General features: G+C 33.6%; 1 protein-coding gene across 2 annotated transcripts in view; it reads right to left on the bottom strand.

The window, feature by feature from the left end:
* The window catches only part of LOC129746878 (potassium voltage-gated channel protein Shaw-like), a 423,808-nt gene extending 422,245 nt beyond the window's left edge, over positions 1–1,563 (bottom strand). For both annotated transcript variants that reach the window (XR_008737394.1, XM_055740795.1), the window contains exon 1: positions 85–1,563. The gene's annotated coding sequence lies outside the window, so the exon portion shown is untranslated. The remainder of the gene's footprint in view (positions 1–84) is intronic.
* Positions 1,564–6,440: the final 4,877 nt, after the last annotated feature.

Here is a 6,440-nt window from a genome sequence, read left to right on the forward strand (position 1 = left end):
TTTTTGATGATTTTTTTTTACTGATGTCAAGTTGATAACTGTTTGAGCATTTTCATAAAACTTTGATATTAACCATTCACTTACCTTTCATAGCTGCTTTTTTCTGTTGATCACGACAGAATTAATTCTTCTCGTTTCCTGTTGCTCCACTTAAACGTTCCGATATTCATTCACTTGTGACGTTGTTAGATGGCTGGCATCGGTCACAGACCTCTTCCCCTTAAATCCTTGTCGATCGATGACTTTTTGACGGGCCCGGACAACTTTCTGTTGCTTTTCCTCTGAAAATCACTCACATTCGAAGGTGTATCAACATCACATCGGAGAGAAGGAAAAAGTAAGCAACAAAGTCCCGACCAGAACAGAAAAGTTTTTACCCCAACCTGTTCCAGCTGCTACTGTCGATGAATTTGCTCCTGGCAGTAGATTTTCCTGCTTGTTAACGAATATGCTGGGTGGTTTTTGCTCGGAATTTTCCCTGAAAGAATTATCCACTTCACTTGTTGGAACTTTTTTTCACCTTTTGCCCGAAAAACTCTCGCTTTTGGAGGAGTTTAGCTTTTGCCAAAAACTTTGCTCCAATTCCAATAAAATCAAATTTTCTTTCTTGCACAAATAACAAACACACAACAGTAGTGGGCTTGAATTCGAACTTGGAAGTTTGCTAACAATGTAACTTTTCCACCTGCTGCTGCTACTTTTGCTGTAACTGAGCCCTCGCTAAACAGGTGCCTTCGGGAAAAGTTGGACCAATCCAATTCATCCCCCCCTACTCCTATAGGGTTTCCGGAGACGTTTGATTGAGCAGTTTGATCGAACCAATTTTGTCGCCGTCACTCGATTCGATTTCGTTTTCCCTTCTTCAATGGTTTAACATTTGAGAAAGAAAAACCTTACCCACGAAAAGGGGCGCGAAAAGCTGTTCTCTGTCAACGTACGAACACGCGAAACTCATTAGTACTGGGATTCGTTTTCCACGACGGTTTTCTTCCAGCCGCGGTCTTTCGGTGGCACTCTAGTGACAACCACTTGGCGCGGGATCCCGGTCTGGGGAAAAGTGGGAAATTTCGCTTAAACGATTACAGTGAAAGTGCATTTCCGCCCAGCATCACGTCTTGGCACCGGGTTTTTGCGGCGTTGTAGAGAGTCAGCTGAAAACTCTAACACATAACCCCACTTACCACATAGATCACGAGATCGTGTGATTTATTTGAGCTGATGGAGGATGATGTGGTGACGAAGATTCGCACTTTCATGGGAGAGTTTTTTCCCTTTAATTTTCACACTTCTAACTGACTGAACGAGGACTTCTCTCGTTGGTTGCTCACACCATTGGCATTGCATGTACGTACGGGTTTTGTTAAGTTTCGTCTTGGTAATGATGATTTCGCTACACCAAATTTCACGCCATCACGTTACACGTTTGTAACACGGAATCGTGTCTTACTTGTTGCTTCGTTTGAGCTTTAATGGACACAGATTTTTGCACTTTTTGGGGTTCCGGTGAGCTAGCTCAGCTGCCAGTTGTTTAACGGTTCCATCTATCAGTCAGTTTTTGAATTTCTGGAAAGAAAAAAAAAAGAAAACAGAAAAATGTTACATTCATGAGAAATTTGGTCAAAAACAGAGAAGAAAAAAAAAATATCTATTTTAGCAAATATAATGTACACGGACATTAGTTCTTAAGAGAGGGTAAAAGTTGAAGGCTAAAACCCTCTTATAATTAACATTCAACAACAATAACAGAGAAGAAGAAGGCTTTGATACTTAAGATTATATCTCTTGTTAAATTCTAAATTTAATAATGAGCACATTTTTATACCAATAAAATATTTAGTTGGCATGATCGATGGGATGAAATTCTAAAGAGAAATTTATTCATATAAAAATGGAAGAAAAATGAATAGACGGGCATTAGTGCGCCAATTTGATCAAGTATAATTTCACTTGTTCGTATTAGCCTTTGCCTTGCAAACATTCTAATTGATAACTTTTTCTAGAATGTTAAGCATTTATTGTGTTCTTTTAAATGCATTTTGTTTTTATTTAGGCCGGAACTCATTTCAAATCTTTCATTTCATTTCATTCTTCACTCGGAGTTGGAACATCGCGAGGGAGGATAATAAATAATAATGCAAAAACCAATAAATTGGAATAAATTGCACGAAAGCTTTTATGCAACAAAATTGTAGACTATTTTTTATATAAATTTTGAATTAATATAAAAAAATAGTAGTAGAATTAATATAAAATTAATTTTTATATTTTGAAAAAATCTTCAACGAATTGAAACGTTGGATTTATAAAAACATTAATCGTTTTCGCTTTAAAAAAAAACTGCAAGCTGGAATGCTCATAGGGAAAGTAAAATAAATTTTAAGACAAAAATTTAGAATTTTCGACAAAAACAATATGTGTCATTCTGTGATTTGAGTCAACAAGTTTGTGACGATTATCTGTGATGATATTTTCAGAAATTTCATAGGAAATCATTTCAAAAACATCGATAAATTGAGTAATTCTAATTGAATAAAAATCAACTGTACCTAAGTCATATTATTTTCATAAACCAGCTTGAGAAAGCCTATTCCAGTTGAATCTAAATTAAATAAACATAAACCATGAAACCTTATGAAAAAAAAAATAATCAAGAAGATAACCTGTAATTTTTAAAAAGTTTGCTTAAAACTGTGAAATATTGAATTTTTGACAACCTTTCTTCTGAAGAATTCAATGATCTTATACAGAACATCAATTAAGAAATCAGTTTTTATACCGTTTTTAGAAAAAAAAAACCAGGTCTTTGAGGACAAAATTTGAATTTAGAAAAAACTTTAAGAAACTGTGCACAGAAGATTTATAGTCTTTGAATTTCAATAGCGATTTAACTTCCAACGCTGAGAAGACAGTAATTTCCTAAAAATATATTTTTTCTCTCTTTAAGCTCCTGAACTTTAAACTGAAGTGATGACGAATTGTAACAACAGTTCGTACAGAAAAGGGTTATTCCTCGAAAACGGTTCACACCTTTTTGCAATCTATAGAAAGACTATCAAGAATATTCGTTTCGAATTTAAAAGGGAAACAAATAATGTTTCTGTTACTTACACTAAATATTCGTAAAAAAGTTAAAATCGATAAAAATATTTAAGTTAGTTAAATATGATTAAGATTTGGTGATGTAACTATTCAGTTTCGGCTGATATAATGCAGCTTGTATTTAAAAAGGGTATTAATTTCCTTGTTCTTTAACCTCAAAAAATCGTTTTAATTTCTTTTTTTAGTAATGTTTCCCTCGAAAATTTGTCTTTAAAAAAACTGACGTTAAGCTCTGCTAACTATTATTAAATATTATTTTAAGTGTTGCCTGCCGAAAAGATTTAAAATTCAATTTGACCCGTTGCTTCAAAAGGTTGCGCACCCCTGTACTATATGAATATTTTTTTCCTTTGAATTTCATCCCGCCGAACATGGCATCTGAAATTTCGAATCTTGAGGATACGGCGATTTAAATTTTATAGCAAACATTTATATATGAGTTGAAACACATAAAGAGCTACCAAAAAATCTAAACCGAGAAAATTCGAAATTTGAAATTCTGTCAGTGTGATCTTTTAAGTGATGAAAATGGATTTAGTTTTAATAAACTTATATCATTGAAACGGATGTTGGATTTACAATCCGTGTTGTAGTATTGTTAAGCAATAATCAACACCTTCGTCGCCATGGGAACCAATAATCAGGTGACGGCACTATTTTTTTTTTTTTTTAAATATGTCTATATTTGTATCAATTCATCATTACATTTATATTACATTATAACATTAAATTAGGTGTTCAGTTCAATAATGAACTGTCCAGAGCCCTATAGTTTAATAATCACTAAAAATTTATTTATTTGACTTAAATTTGCTGAGCGCAATCAAGTATTTTAATGAAGGAGAACATCCTGTAACGGCAAAAATATTTTAAACTTAAAACTAAACACTATCCTAAAATTAAACTAATTATAAAGAGAACGAATCTCTGCGATGGAAGACTGCATCGATTTTCCTCTGAAGTTGGAGATTATTTTGTTGGCCATCTCTTCGATCGATTCAATGCCCGCAATCCGATGAAGATCTTCGGTGCTGTGCCAAGGTGGAAGCCGCAAAATCATTTTCAGAACCTTGTTCTGAATCCTCTGGATGGCTTTTTTCCTCGTCGCGCAGCAGCTAGACCAAATCGGAACTGCATACATTATCGCTGGTCGGAAGACTTGCTTATAAATAAGCATCTTATTCTTCAGGCACAGTCGGGATTTCCTGTTGATGAGAGAATAAAGAGATTTAGTGTATTTATTACATTTAGATTGAATATCTTCAATGTGATTTTTGAAAGTAAGATTCCGATCAAGTGTAAGTCCCAAGTACTTCACGTGATCAGACCATTCTAATGAAACCCCATTAAAAGTTATGGAATTATTTTCATTAGGTTTTAAAAATTGAGCTCTTGGCTTATGGGGAAATAAAATAAGTTGAGTTTTGGAAGCGTTAGGAGAAATTTTCCACATTTTCAAGTAATTCAAAAAGGAATTTAAATTTTGTTGCAATCTACTGCGTACCACCCGTAAATTTCGACCTTTGGCTGAAAGCAAAGTATCATCAGCAAATAATCTTCTACCTTTTCCTTCTGGTACATCAGGAAGATCAGAAGTAAAAATATTGTATAAGATTGGCCCAAGTATACTGCCCTGAGGGACACCAGCTCTAATGGGTGTCCTTTCAGAGCATGAATTTTGATAGCTTACTTGTAAGGTTCGGCTAGTCAAATAATTTTGAATAATTTTGGTGAGATATACAGGAAAATCAAATCGAGCTAATTTAGCTACTAAACCTTTGTGCCAAACACTGTCAAAAGCTTTTTCAATATCAAGAAGAGCAACACCAGTTGAATAACCCTCAGATTTGCTAGCGTTAATCATATTAGTTACACTCAAAAGTTGATGTGTAGTAGAATGTCCATGACGAAAACCAAATTGTTCATCAGGGAAAATAGAATTCTGATTAATGTGAATCATCATTCTATTCAAAATAACTCTCTCAAATAGTTTACTTAAAGAAGGGAGCAAACTAATTGGTCGATAACTTGAAGGCTCTGAAGCACTTTTTCCAGGTTTTAAAATTGGAGTTACTTTGGCATTTTTCCATTTATTTGGAAAATAAGCCAAGTGAAAACATTTATTGAAGATTTTAACTAAAAAATTTAAAGTGCTTTCAGGCAACCTTTTAATAAGAATATAGAAAATCCCATCTTCCCCTGGGGCTTTCATATTTTTAAATTTTTTGCAAATCAATTTAAGTTCATCAATATTTGTCTCATAAGAACTTTCAAACACATTTTGTTTAGATAGAATATCATCAAATTCAAGGGAAATTTGAGCATCAATTGGACTTACAACGTTTAAATTAAAATCATGAGCAGACTCAAATTGTTGGGCTAATTTTTGAGCTTTTTCTGCATTCGTTAAAAGAAGTTTATCCCCGTCTTTCATAGTAGGAATTGGCTTCTGGGGCTTTTTCAGAATTTTAGTTAATTTCCAAAATGGCTTTGAGTAGGGTTTTATGTCCTCTACTGCTTTAGCAAAATTTTCATTACGAATGAAATTTAAACGACGTTTGATCTCTTTTTGAAGGTCGCAATAAATAAATTTCAAATAAGGATCCCTAGTACGTTGATATTGGCGTCGACGAATGTTTTTCAGTCGTATCAAAAACTGAAGATCATCATCAATTAAAGGTTGATTAAATTTATGTTTAACTTTAGGTATTGAAGCGGCTCTAGCATTGACTATTGAAGTTGTCAAATTTTCTACAGCCAAATCAATATCTTCTATTGAATTCAATGGAACGTTTACATCTAAATTACGTTCAATAAAATTCATATATCGCTCCCAGTTAGCCTTTTGAAAATTAAAAGTTGATTTTAAAGGGTTTTCAATGGGACTTTGGGATAAAGAAAATGTTACTGGAAGGTGGTCTGAATCGAGGTCCGCATGAGTAACTAATTGACTACAATGCTCGCCTAAATCCGTTAGAACCAAATCAATTGTGGAGGGATTTCTAATTGAAGAAAAACAAGTATGCCCATTAGGATATTCAACAGTATAATAACCTGCAGAGCAGTCGTTAAATAAAATATTCCCATTTGAATTTGATGAAATATTATTCCAAGATCGGTGTTTTGCATTAAAATCGCCAATAATAAAAAAATTAGATTTATTTCTGGTGAGTTTTTGTAAATCTCCCTTCAAAAAATTTTTCTGTTCACCGCTGCATTGAAAAGGCAAATATGCGGCAATAATTATAATTTTCCCCATTGAAGTTTCTAATTAAATTCCAATTGCTTCTAAGACTTTGGTATTGAAAGAAGGAAGAAGTCTAAATTTGAGACGACTATTG

Source organism: Uranotaenia lowii, chromosome 2 (genome assembly GCF_029784155.1).
Source record: "Uranotaenia lowii strain MFRU-FL chromosome 2, ASM2978415v1, whole genome shotgun sequence".
Classification (NCBI taxonomy): domain Eukaryota; kingdom Metazoa; phylum Arthropoda; class Insecta; order Diptera; family Culicidae; genus Uranotaenia; species Uranotaenia lowii.